Here is a 14,832-nt window from a genome sequence, read left to right as displayed (position 1 = left end):
CTTCTGCTTGAAACTGTCGCGCGCATGTCGTGTTTATTTATTTGCTAGGATGTAGGATGTTGTTGTCCTGAGAGTGTTAATTTTGCACGGGCGCACTGTACTCGGCGATCATTTATTGAGTCGATTTAAATATGGATACGAGGATAGGAGTTGATTGTCGGCCGGCTCGGACTGAAGAGGTGTGATGGGCACACATGACACATGAGAGAGGGCGAAAACGTCTCGCGCTGGACTCGCAGGGCGCGCAGGACATTTCGGATTGTTTGAATATCTTATGACGCGCGATTAGTTAGTCATGTCTATGCGGGCGCACACGGCGGATGCATGTCCGGGCGCGTTTGCATTATTAATTTTACACCAACTTTCTATTCTCATTCAGACGAGTAGCAATATTTAAATTAAAGTAGGAAAAATTCACGGAACATAAAGTAGCCACTTATGTTTCAAAACTTGGACAGCGAGGATTTTAATTTAAAAAATATATTTTCCGGTCTCTTTGACGTATTATGTGTGTTAGAAAACATAAAAATGCTAATAATATACTTTAACGCCATCTCTGATAGAATTAATCAACTATAATTACGATTAAATCTCTATATCAACTTTCATCCCTTATTTATCACCATTAAAATTATAATTTTTAATATTTTAATAGTTATTCTCTTATTCTGGGCCAGGATGAATCCAAAAAATCATAGATCATCAAAATCTGTCAAGCCGTTCTTGAGTTATAAAGAGTGTAACTAACACAACTGCGTTTTTCTATACTGATACATATTAAACCTGGCAATATAATATTCCTATCCTCGAAATTTTTGTCTCAAGAACCCACCCGGAAATTACATCCGTTATTGTGTTGGTAGTAATTGCGCAAGACTCCGTCTCCGAGGCAAATATGATTAGTAATCGTCCTGTCCGAGCGGCCGGCATCAAAAAGCGAGTGGAGTCGGTGGTCAAGCGTCTCGCAGGACCTTCGATCCTAGCGGGACCCTCTTTGTGCAGCGCGCCCGACTCGGGAGGTAATTAGATTGCGAAATTGAGTGCACAAACACTTAGTTCGGCGCGCGCGGACTCGCCGCTCGCTAGTTTGATACGTCTGATAGCTTCACCCGCAGCAGCAGCGGCAGGACCCAGCAGGACTAATAAGACATCTCTTTGACTTGTTTATATCGGCCGCACACTCACTGATTGATCGTTTGATGTTCAAACTTTCATATCAACTCGTAAACATTTAAAATATTTGTATTAAAAATCAGTACTATTAAAATGTCTACTACTTGTTTCGTATGAAACTATATATAAATATACAAATGTATAGTTGGTTGCCTATGTTGCATAACAAAATTATTTCATTTTCGAAAACTAAAGTACGCACGAGTATAAGCTAATGTCATGTAGGAGATTAAAGACGCGTTATTTAACCTTTAGCTCAAAGCCGCCACCACCGCCGCCCCCCAACGACGGAATAATTAGATCAAGTGTACACTCGACTCGACTCGCTTCGCTTCGCTGCATACACGGTTACATACATGTTTGTGCTTGCAATGGACACGCGAGTCAGGAAAGTTAAGAGGTAATTACGCTCGCAAGAAAAGAATCCTTCTACCACCTCCAGCGTACTGGTCAGTACTCTCTAGTACGTATATAATCATAGCAAAGTGCGCATCATGCAAAACGTAAAGTGGCAAACAGAAAACGGAAAACGCAAAACTAACTTTCCGTCCAAAGTCCAGGCGGAGTGGACGTCACGCGTAACTCAATTATCCTGGCCAAAGTTAAACCGAATAAAAGCCTCGCCACGGCTTCCCGGCTTCGTTTAATCAGCGCCCGCGCGCGCGCGCGTTTCTATAAATTGCGCCTCGATTTATTATTTATGCGCGTATGGTTGATGCCATCCGATGTATGCGATAGTTACACGCGCGAGTTTAAACGGTTCGTATCATTAGCGCATCCATTAATTCATCATCAAAAACATTCAACTTAAATGAAATTATGCGCATCAGCATCATCTCGGTGGCGCTGCTTGTCGCGATCAAACATTCAGCTTGTTTAAACATTCAACGCGGGCGTAATTATCGCGTCGCGGCTTTGCAATCAATTCACCCGAGGAGGAGCAATTCCACGCTGAAATATTAAAATCGCAAATTCAATTCAATTTTGATTCCGATACATGATCCCGATGATTTATTTATTCAGGAATATACTCTAAACTTGTTTGTGTAAATTATTTATTTCTAGGATTTCTTATTTCCACCGCAACAACAATCAAAAAGTGAAAGAAATAAACGCGTTAGAGGGTGGTGGAAAAAATAAAAATAAAAATCTCCTGTGAGATCTAGAGGCTGTAGAGGGTGCGAAATAAATGAAGAATAATTAGGCGGCGCCCTTCCGAGAAAAACAAATGAAAACATAAAGTAATAATGATATTCGCCGTCGTATTATTTTTCACCGCGCAGCAGGAAACCGCTGTTGCTCTTGATTGCGCCAAGCGCGCCGCCACGCAGTCGATGACTTCTAATGAATTACACGATAAAAAAAAAACGTCTCTCGCTTGGAGAGGATGGAGCAAGACAAGAGAATAAAAGATGGCCCGCAACGGTAGAAATTACGCGTATCGGCGGATAATTTATGCAATTTATTCAGGACGTAAAATTCTGCGCGGCTCAATCAAGCGGAAAACCACAAAACCAGCATTTAACATCAACAGATGATTTCCACACTTTTATTATTGTTACAATGTTGTATTATTCTGCTACAATATTAAACCAGAATGGATATATTCAATTTATTTTTAATATAATTATTAATTTTCATTTTTAGAATTAAATATTTAAGCCAAATTGCGTTTTGGTGCAATTTTTAGTTTTTAATTGTATTTGGACTAATTTTTGGTGATTTACCATGACCGAAAAGCAAATTTTATGTCGCAATACAATAAAAATATAAGATATAAATGCAAAAACTCATACTGGCTCACTGAGAAATGAAGAAAATGAAATTTAAAATTATTTATATTGTTTTTCACTTTCTCATAATTTACTTTTATTGCCAATTAAATAAATATGTTCTATACGACTTTAATTGCAAATATCAAGACACTTCATACACGTTTTTGATTGGAGACCTCATCAAGGCTTGACGGCTCATTGTTCAGTAATTGCCCAATTTATCCACAACTCAAATTGAATCATGACAACTTATAAATTATCAATTTTAAATCGGCACATTGCAATTTCAATCAATTCCTGTCATTTAGCCCACCAATCGACCGTCAAATGAAAATCATTGCGTTTGGATATAACTCATTATTTCAACTTGTAATACTTAATAAGGCATCAGAATAAAAAACGTAGTAGGAAAATTAAAATTAAAAAAAAACTGTGAAGCGTCACGTACTTCACACGATTGTGCGAAAGTCCTTGTTTGATACGTCCAGGCACGTCAAGCACGCAAAGCAAGTCCAAGTTAAGGACGTGAGAAACTCACTTTTCAAAAGTTCCAGCAGCACGCACCAAGAATAATATTGTGAAATCCTGTATGCACCGATATATAAACATACATTCTAACTAATGTAATATTAAATACAAATATGAGGTTTTTTGTGTGTTTGTGTCGCTTTAACGTAAAAACCACTTAACAGATTTATACCAATTTTGGCAAAACTATAGTTTTGATAATAGAAAAGAACATAGACTACTTTTTTCCACCGTAAAATAATTTTAAAGGTGTAAAATAAGGGATGAAAGTTAATATAGACATTTTATCACATTTATAGTTATAAAATTCAAACCTAGATGACACTAAAGTGCATTATTAGCAAAATAATTAATCCCACACATGAAAAATTATAGATTTCTATTTTACTCAAAATAAACATTAGCGTGTCCAATCGTAATTCCCATCGTACACCCCCTTGATCAAATCTGCGAACATTTATCTGCTGATATTATGATATTAAACGGGCAGCACCGGGCGCACAATAGGAAATTAATTAAAGACGCTCTCCATTGTGATGTACAATGTAATCGGGTTGGCCCGGCTCTTCGAGAGCGCTTAGAATACGCCACCGCCGCCGCCGCCCCCCATTGTCATCGCGGCAATTAGTATCGGCTCTATGATTCCCGCCGTGTCGTAACGAGCGATAAAAATATAATCGACGACCAATATCGTCGGCCATTATACCTGCCAATATGTTTGGATTAACGACGCCATTGTCATCATCTTGTTCAATACAACAAGAAGAAGAGACAAGACAAAACAAGCGAAAAATAAATCAGATACTAAACGGTGATACTAAATTTTTGCGCGCTTTTTAATTTGTTGATATATATTTTTTGGTAAACTTTGCAAAGTTTGTACTTATCAAAGTTTTACTTTCCGGGCGGACTTTGTTAGACTTGAGACTTTGCAAGCGTTGGGCTAGTCTCAACGCACCCTGACATAGTTCCGGGAAGTCCTGATACTTTCGGCAACAGCTTAAAACTTTCCATGTACCTTCCGAATTTTTTGCTGTGTTTCAACAAGATTTTAATTTCTTTAAAAAAATTAACCAGCGACATCTAACGACAAAAATATGAATTAATTTTAAATCATTGCCCTTGGGCAAAAATAATAAATTATGGAAATACAAAACGTGTCCTATCTTCATCCCTATATACAAAATTTATCACTACTACCCTTATTATCACAATAATGATAATGATAATGAAACCCAAATATTTTGCAATAAATAAAACGATTGCATTTTTGGCCAGCTATTAAGCGCACACAAAAGGGGCACAAATTGAACTTAATCAGAATAGTTCCCAACCCCGGGCCAGGGCCCGCCCGGATCGGGATGATTATCGTTGTCACATAAATGCGCGCTCGCGCCGGGGCCGAAGCTTTTAACCCCCAGCGTGGCAGTTCAAGCTCGAATGCGTCCCGCGCTGATCGCCGGCCATCGATAGAAAAGGGATAAAGGACACGCGGAGACAAAGGACACATTTACACACACACATACGACTACAAAATCGAATGCAGTCTGCATTAAACACGAGCAGATACATAAAATTTTATCGTTTAACTTTGCATCGATTAATCACGAATCACACCACTCGGGATGGGTTTTAGTCTGTGAGAATGTAGGACTAATGTACATTATCCTGTCTGGGTTGTGCTCGTAATTTGAAGCAAATACCGCAAACGATCAAACGAATTTTGCGTAAATATTTTCGTTTCGTTTCGTTTCGCAGGCGAAAGTTTTTTGCGACGGGTCCTGCCAGTTTCCAAACTCCTAATTAAGTGCACTTCGTCTTAGTCCACGGGAAAAAGCCGGCAAGAAGCGGGCGCGCAAACGAGCACGCCAAGAGTAAGAAACGTTTGCGGAAGCGGAAAACGGTTAGGACTGTGCGCGAGCGAGTCGTCGTTAGTTGGTTAGTTAAAATTTGCTTTTAATTTGTTACTTATTTAAGGAATCCACGAGACGGCGCGCCGCCAGCACGGGCGCGCTCTCTTCCTGTGCGCCCCCGAAATAGTTGTGTTTGCCTTCGGGGCGGCTAATTACCAAAAACGGCAGCGCGAAACATTCGCAAAACCATCTTGCACACAACTCGAAAACCTTCCAATTCATCCGGAAATGTCCGGAAGTTTGCTGAATCATGCCAGGCGCAATATTTTATACCTTGAAACGTCATACGGGGTTCTAAAATTAACTTAAGTAAAGTTTTATGCAAAAGCAAAGTTTTTAAAACATAAAAAACCGGTTTTTGATAAAAATTTTGAAACAAAAAATTTTAATAAAGAATTTCCGACTTGGATTTAGCAATTTTCCTAAATTAATTAAACTTTTAAAATTTGAATTAAAAAATACCGGTTTTCCAAAATAAAAACCGGTATTTTTCTTAAAAACCGGTATTTCCTCAAAATGAAACTTTTTCTATTTTTAGTTTTTTCTTCTAAAACAACCAATTTAATAAAATTTCTTTAATAAAAACCGGTATTTCTTTAAACTGCTCTTTGCCATCAGTTTTCTTTGTTATTAGCATTGTTTGTCAGCTGAATGCAATTCCGCCCGGCGATTGTGCCTGCATGCTTGTGTATCGTCTCGGACGTCGGCGACGTTTTGTCCGCGCCGTTTCGCTTGACAAACGACGCGCGAAGCGGCGTACAGCGTTCGTCAATCTGCGCCGTTTCCGCATCGATAACCACACGGCCGCATCACGGGCGACGCTTCTTCGGCGTCGTGCACGTCGCCGGATGCGGAATCTATCAATCGGAACGCCCGACAAACTTCTCTCCATCGGACACTGAACAGCGCGCATCGCGACAAAGGCACGGCCAATCAAAACAACAAAATCGCAACAAAACGATGCGCAGCACGGAAATGAAACCGGAAAAACCGTCAGAGAAACTAATTTCAACAAATAAAATATTTAAAATTTGATTAATTTGTATTTTATCAATTTAATTGTGTGTGTTTTTGGTTGTTTCGTTGTTTTGTGAGAAGAGGGACAAAAGGACAAGCGACACGCGAAACAATTGCGCGCTGTGGCGTGGCGTGTGAGAGCAGGGCGAAGAGATAAAACTATTTAAAGTTTGCGCCAAGTAATAATATCACACATCAAGAAGTTCGCCCCGAATTCGTGCATTCCGACGTCGTGCGAGATGACAATTTCCAAACCGAAACGCATCGCGGACAAGCACGTATTACATGCGACATGAGACATGCACTTGTAACAAAACACCCAAACATAAATCATATAATTAAAAGTTAAGTTTTTAAAGTGTTTTTCAAGTTCAAGCCACAAAAAATCACAAAAAAACATTTTTTACATTTTTTGTCATTTTGGTTGCCTATATTACTAGTTTGGTTATAAACCTATTAAAGTAACATAAAAAGATTACACAACGCTTCATCCGGTGGCAGAGCAATAAATAAACTGTGGCTCTCGGAGCCATCGACATGAAAACAAAATGAATAACGCAAACAGACATTAACGCGCGCTAACGACGTATCGTAATATATCGCCATGCAACGTCGCGGCGTCTGTTGGCGTCGCTAATGGATTCGTTGCCACTTCCACGCAAAAATAAATAAAACCCGCACCTGCAGCCATGGCAACAGCGCAAAATGGCAACTCGCTAGTTGCTGCGGGTCACTCCGCTTTTTCGCCGTGTTTTATTTTTTTCTGTTTCTGGGTGTGCGACGCCGTCGTCGACGCCGTCGCCTGCGCGTCGACGTGGAGCGCGGTTTGCAGCGAAGCCCGCCCCCCGACGGCGGCGGATTCGTGCGCATCGCGCGCCGGCACCGCCTCCGCAACGCGGCGTCGTTTTCGCGCTGGGCGTCCACCCGCCACCTATTTGCTGCCGGCGCGCTCGGCCGAACACCTATAACGTCCGTTCGCCTACCCCGCCGCCACCTCCAACATCCTCACAACAACATCTCACCACCTTTACGTATGCTCAAAAATTCTTCACTCAACAAATTTTTTCCTGCCGCGGCACAACCGAAAAATTGGAAATATTTAACCTACTCTCCTGAGTTGGAATTTTTCAGCCACGCGAGGGTGGAAATTTCGAGCACTCTCCGCTATCCCGCTTGCTCGTGTGCACGCGATGCAAAAGTTTCAAACTTTTTCCCAACTCTGCCTTGCCCGCCAACACAGCACCAACAAAGACCACCTCAATAAAACACCACTGTGTGGAAGCAGGATAAAAGTAATCCTCATCCTCATCTCGTTTCATCTGCGAGCTGGTTGCTGGTTGCTGCTGGCGGCCATTGAAATTTCGCAAAACTTTGTTTTTTCCGTCTTTTCCGGCGTTAATACGTTTTCCTCGTCGCGGGGCACAAGTAAGCAATGTTATGTACGTGTAAGTGTAAGTGTGTGGATGTTATATTTTCCAGCTCGTGTTTTTATTTTGTTGTTGTGCAACTCGGGAGAGTAATGAATGAAACGCTTTATTTTTACGCGCGGAAGATAAACATTAACGTTGCGAATATGTTTCGCTCCGGCGAAACGTCTCGAGGACAGACAGCAGTCACAACTTGTCAGGCCACGCGCAGCACAAAAACAATGCTGAACAGACAGCAGCAGCGTAAAAAATATGTGAAAAACATCTGCTTATATTTAAATTTAATTGTTCGTGCGTGAAAAACACGCATCGCTGCAATAATAAAATATGAAAAAAGCGGAAAATTAGGTTTAATTAACATTATGAAGGCAAATATTAGGTTTTTGTTTGTTTGTAACACTTTCACGGGAAAACCACGGAATTAATTTTTATAAATTTTGGTATAAAGATATTTTTAACCATAGAAAAGCAAATAGGCTACTTTTTAGAGTTTTAGGGTGTAAAATAAGGGTTGAAAGTTGATAATGACATTAAATCGTAGTTTTAGTTACATATTTCAATCAGAAACGACCTTAAAGTGTGTTATTAGCATTTCTGACTTCGTTTCATTAAAATTTAGAGGTTTGTGGACAAATTCCGCACATAATAAATAAAAAACACACAAACTTTAGTTATATAGTACATACCGCGCCATCTAGCGGTGAAAAATTTACCTACTGATTATTATTATCGTTAAAATTTTAAAATGAAATATAATTTTCCTGGTAGCAATAAAATGTTAAGCAAACTATGCATTTGAATCACGTTTTTATCCGAAATTCGTGCTTTGCAAATCAATAAATATTCCAATAAATACACCGAGTGTCCTCACAAATTATTAACAATCCCATTAACAATAAAAGAAACAAAAATAAATATTTTCCAAACAAATAATATTTACAAATGCATATCAGTTGTTTATTTCTTATTTCAATACCACATTAGCACATATTTGCATGTGTCTACGTGCATGCACTCTGTATTTATTGGCCGTCGTGCATAAAATTGCAAACTTATTGTTTTATCAGTTGTTGCTGCGCTCCGTCGCGGCGGAGAGCAAACACAACACAATCGCGGCGAGTCGTGTGCGCGGCCCTGAGAAAAGTTTCGCGCTCGCAGTTGGCACATAGTCAACCCGCGCGAATGCCAATTAGAGTCGAAGAGTCGAAGCACATCGAAGCCCATCGAAGCAATTACGCACGCAAAGTGGCACCTACCACCACCCTCCACCACCCCTCACACCCAACCGGAGAAAATGTCAGCCGGAAAAAGTTTGATTGTCGTTTTATTGGCGATCGCGCTTCAGTTGCAGCGTGAGTTTGTTTTTAAATGCTTTCTAAACTGTTTTCACTGTCAATAATTTGTTTGCGACGAGTTTTAAATACGTCGCATAATTTTAAATTACAAAGTAACAAATGTTTTATTTTCGCTGGGTTTTTTTTTCTGTTTGTTTGGTTTAATTTAATTTGTTTACTTTGTAGATGAGGTCGACGCGGATATCGGGAATTTACACTACGAATGCGAACATTTTCTCAACTTTAAACTTAATGTTGTTAAATATTATGGACCGATTATGATCGACGAAGGATTTGTCAATGCATGTATGCATATGGGATATGATTTAGAAGCGCATATGTACGATGATGTTATAAGAGACGCAAGTGAAGTGTATTCGCAGTAATAAAATTATTTTTCCGGTTTTCCGGTTTGTATTTATACTTCCGGTTTTATAAAACTTATTGTATTATATCTATGGTTATATTTTAATTGTTTTTCCGGTTTTCCGGTTTTTCAATGCACACTACACTGACATAGTAAAATGTAAATGAAGAGAACGAAATGATTGAATACATTTGCATTTTTAGCATTCATGAAAAGCAAATTAGACATCTGTAGAAAAAACAAATGCAAGAAACTCCACGGCGAAATTGCATTTGTCGATCGAAAAGAACGCGCCGAGAAACAAAGCGGAATTAATTCGATCAATCCGAATCGAATTCACAAAGAACTCAACTTCGCAAAGAACATAATTTATTTACCAGCGAACAAAAAAACAAGAATAATAAATTTAATTAGTCGATTTATTTAAAGCGCGCTGCAGAAAAATAAAATAAAAATAAAAAAATTGTTTAAAGTCTGCAACAAATTTATGAATGAACGAAATGAAAGTAATGAACTTGACAGAGTCGTAACGATAAACTTGCAAGTTTGCCTCACCCACACCCCCGGTCGGGGTTGTCGCGTAATTAAAACGGAAGCGATAAAATAAAGTTTTAAACTTTCGTTGCTCCGCCAGACTTGAATTTTTTCTCTACTTGTATTTTTTTCTGTAATATTTATAAGATTTCAAACAAGTGAATAGTTTTCGGAGGGTTGGAAAGTCAAAAGTAATTTGGTTACCGCGATTGCACTGCGATTGTTTCACGCAAATATTGACACACACACACACATACACACGCATGTGTACTGACCCCGGGAATTGTCCTGTTAAATATGCAAAGTGTGTTTATGTTTGCGCTGTCGTCGCTGTCGGTCGACATATTTCTCGTTTTCCGGTTTGTAATATTTCGCAGGCGTTGTGTGTGCGCGGCGGGGTGCATTCAATGCTAATATCTTGTTTGCTTGCGCCCTTTTGCGATTTCGATTGATTTCTGCGGCTTTCGGGCCCCCGGTCCAAACAGCCAACAATTTATTTGATCAAGTCGTTCGCCATAAATGCATATTTGCTCAGCGGAAAGCAATTTCGACCACTTGCACTGCAACCGCCTTTTGTTTTGTTCGATTAGTTATATTTTTCATGTGAATAAATATTTTACAGTAAATAATAAAGTTTATTACACATTAAAAGTGTAAACTTTGGCAATTTCCACGGTTTTAAGTCATAAAAAGTGGAATTTTAAATACCGTTGCCCAATGCCGTGACTAAAGTACTTTAATCACGGGTTTTAGTCACGGGGTGGAGCTTGCGTCTGCGTATTTATCTACGGTGCAACACAAGACCACATGAAACGTGAAAATAGAGTGGAAGTAGAAAATAAAATTTATAACACATTAAAAGTATAAACTTTAGCAATTTACACGGTTTTAAGTCACAAAAAGTGGTATTTTAAATACGGATGGCCAAGACCGTGACTAAAGTACTTTAGACACGGGTTTTAGTCACGGGGTGGAGCTTGCGTTTGCGCATTTATCTACGGTGTAACACAAGACCAGATGAAACGTGAAAATAGAGTGGAAGTAGAAAATAAAATTTATAACACATTAAAAGTGTAAATTTTAGCAATTTACACGGTTTTAAGTCACAAAAAGTGGTATTTTAAATACGGATAACCAAGACCGTGACTAAAGTGCTTTAATAACGGGTTTTAGTCACGGGGCTAAGTTTTCGTCAGCGCATTTACTTACGGTGCAACACAAGACCGCATGAAACGTAAAAATAGAGTGTAAGTAGAAAATAAAATTTATTACACATTAAGAGTGTAAACTTTGGCAATTTCATCACGTGATGACAGATTTGTGTGTTATTAACATATTTATTTCGTATACAAAACGCTGAAAATGATGAATTGAATTAAAAGTTAATAGAGCGTTTTTAAGCGCGCAAGCAATACGCGCATAATGGGGCGGAACTTAATGAAAGAGAAAACATTTAATTTCCATTTCAAAGCGCAGCGCGCCAGCACGCGACGCTCAAATTATTAATTACTCGTCGCGTTGGGCGCGCGGGCGCATTGGGACATTATTTCGTTATTTTTAGGACGCGCTGCAAATGCGCGCGCGGCGCAGTAATAATGGCAATAACTATAATTCCGATTTGCATTTAGTTAATGCGCCGAGCGTGTAAAAGCACTAATGCGGCAAATCAGGCCTCCGAACTCATTTTGCGATTACGATCTTAATATTCTTAATCATCGTCATTACGTATGATGCTATCGGCTAACTTTTTCGACACGAAACTATTTTCCTCTAATAATAATCATCCACAAATATGTTATTTTTCGGGGCTGTACGATTGCTGGCGAAACGCCATCGGGTATAATTAATCACCAAATTTGGCAATTATATTTATAAATAAAATTTATATACTCACGTAAATTTTATTTTATGAGCTTGCCAAATAAGTTTATTTATTAATATTACCGAATATAGGTAACTGGTGGTACAGCTAATTTCGATGCTATAGAAGTTGCCTAAATTTTAAAACTTTATAAATAAAAATTGGTAGCTTTTCGAAAAAAATGCAAAATTACAAAATCTTCAAATTTTACCAAAGCTATTTTTTAATAAAACTCGCCATTATCTTGAAAATTATTTAAAAACAACTTAATATCTTCACAAAACCACATTTTAGTGGGAATTAATGTGACTTATCCTCAATTTTGCAAAAAATGCAAAATTTCATCACAAAGTTGTAAAAATGATCAAATGTTTAAAACTTTCCTCAGTTTTTCAATTATTTCCATTCTCCAAAAATAAAAAAAAATAACTTACAATTTGACGTTCAAGAAGACTCTAAGATGATTATCTTAACGTACCTGATACAATAGAAGAAAAAAGTGTTAACGTTAATTAAAACACTCGACAATAACACTAACAATAAACATGCAAATTCCAAAACTCGCCCTTAAATAATAAAACAAAAGCTCTCCTTGCGTACATAATTAAGAGACGTTGCGCGCGGTGCGTTCGCGTTGTGTCTTGTCTCCACAAAAAGAAACACAGCGCCAGGCAATAAAAACAATAAAAGCCTGCAGGAAAAAAGCGTGCGCTTGTGCCCCGAAGGCAAATTGGATTATCAGTTAATTCGTCAGTCGTTTCGCGCCGAATTGCCGCCGAAAAAAAATCGGTCTCCAGCGTGCCACCCGAAAAATCCCTCGCCCCTTTTTCCTTATGCGTGTGTCATCACGTAGCGTCGCGAAGTGAAGATATTTGCATACATTACGCAAACACACCCTCGCAATTCACGCCTGCGACCTTCGCACCTCAATTCTCGGAATTGTTAAAACCTCGCTGCTCATTTAGCTATTCTTAGCGTGAAAAATACTTCAATCTTCAACCCCTAATGATTGATACGTGGCATTTGTCATGTTAAATGTTGGCAATCCCCGAAAAAAGATTTAAATCCTTATCAACGCTTAGAAATCAATTTTGACTAAAATTTACAACCCCTATGTTGAAAAATGTGTTGAATTTGCATGATTGCATGATTGTCACACAGATTTCCTCATATCACCACAAACACTTTACATTTTAAATTTTTAAGGGTGTAGACACAAAAAAAGAAGATAAAAGAAAGGCGTGGAGAATTCTAAGACAACGATGCCAGATGGTGACGATGTGTGTGCAGATAAATGAGTTTATCCGTCGCGGGAGCAGCGAAAAGTATTGTCGAAAAGTGGAGGTAATGACTCGTAATAATCGCGCGCGTCGAATCGCTCTTCGTCACATATTTCCATCCGCACCATCCACCTACATTTATACTTTTCGCAGTTTGGATGCCAAAACTTTCTCGTCATCATTTGTCTCTTCTTTTGCAAACATAGAAAAACACACAAAACTTAAAAAAAACTAAATTTATTACCCGAAAATAAAAAGAATAAATTTTTAGATAAAATAATTAACTTTTATAAGTTAAAATTATAATTTAAACTTTGATTTCGTAATTTTTGAAATTTTTATGTCTCTGGTAGATTTCCAAGTGAGTATTTTCACATCTCTAGGTCTATTCTCTATTCCCTTGAAGTATGCGCTAAATGTAGTGGAAAATAATGACGAATCGACGCTGTCTGTTGCTCATAACAGCTAATATCGCCGGGCGTCGTTTATTAATTTGAGCACAACTCCTCCGAAAGTTCGCCCGCTCACTGCTTCGCTTCGCAGCGCGCCGTCGGAATCGTCGATTCATTAATAACCGTCGCACCTACGCCGCCGACGGCATAAATGTTTCAAAAACAGACGTTTCGCATTTATTCCTCCACTCAATCACACAATCCGCCCGCTTGATATCAACTTCATAAAACGGCGCCGAATGCCGCGCGCAACTTCATGAAAAAGGCGCGAGGAAATAACGGATAGTTTATCATCACATCATTGCGCACATATTTTTACAATTCAGAAATTTCTTGTAAAAAACTTGAAAATGTATAAAATTAAAAGTCAAAGTTATTTAAATTTGTTTTTTGCTAAATTCTTCATTAAAATTGGCTTTAAAATAAAAAATGATAGAAAATCCAGAAAAATTCTTAAAATAAATCAAATTTATGTAAAAAACCCAAGAAATTACTCGTAAAAAACTCAAAACTGTTAAAAATAAAAGTCGAAACTATTTTTTCAAAAAATTCAAAATTTTCTTTAAAATTAATTTAAAACTAATAAATTATAAGAAAATTTAATAAAATTCCTAAAATATATCTATTTTAATACTTTTCTAAATGGAAACCCATGGAAAATATTAAATATTTCCTATGTTTTGAATGATTAACGCATAAAAGATAAACGTGATGAAAATGACGTCACGTAGCGGTCAAGATGGCGGCGAGGTGACGGCGTGACGACGACGCGCAGAATTACCATCGTAGTTTAGCCATTAAAAACAGCTGCCTTCGGCTGGGGTTCGCCGGGTTGCATTTCGGAGTGTTTAGTAATGTTTAACAACGTTTACAACCGCCCCCGTGCTCTTCAACGCCGCTTAGCGAGTTTAATTTCACGTTAAGACGCACGTCCCAAAATTCCAACTATTAATTATATATTTGTTTGATTTACGCACACAAAACCCTTCGAAACTATAACGTTTTAAACATTTTTTTTATTTTTAAGGATAAAACTGCAATTTTTACAGAAGTGAGTTAAATATCTTAGCGATGCACAAACATCCCCTATCTTGCATCCCATGTAATGCAAGAGATACAAGCGTGGCGCACCGTTAGCGTTTTAAAGTTCCGCGTTTCGCCGAGTCATAAG

General features: G+C 38.4%; 1 protein-coding gene and 1 long non-coding RNA gene across 2 annotated transcripts in view; one reads left to right on the top strand and one right to left on the bottom strand.

The window, feature by feature from the left end:
- LOC135803780 (uncharacterized) overlaps positions 1 to 14,832 on the bottom strand; it is a 117,937-nt gene that overhangs the window by 85,361 nt on the left and 17,744 nt on the right. The window lies entirely within an intron of this gene.
- LOC135803990 (uncharacterized) lies at positions 8,887 to 9,572 on the top strand. Its single transcript, XR_010550948.1, has 2 exons — positions 8,887 to 9,185; positions 9,354 to 9,572. It is a non-coding gene; the product is annotated as an uncharacterized lncRNA (long non-coding RNA).

The sequence above is a fragment of the Atheta coriaria genome, unplaced genomic scaffold, assembly GCF_025399875.1.
Source record: "Atheta coriaria isolate IRGN ID8LTWV9N9 unplaced genomic scaffold, Caltech_Dcor_3.1 hic_scaffold_3_pilon, whole genome shotgun sequence".
Taxonomy (NCBI): Eukaryota; Metazoa; Arthropoda; class Insecta; order Coleoptera; family Staphylinidae; genus Dalotia; species Dalotia coriaria.
Note: the sequence above shows the minus strand (reverse complement) of the source record. Positions and strands in the feature narration are given on the sequence as shown.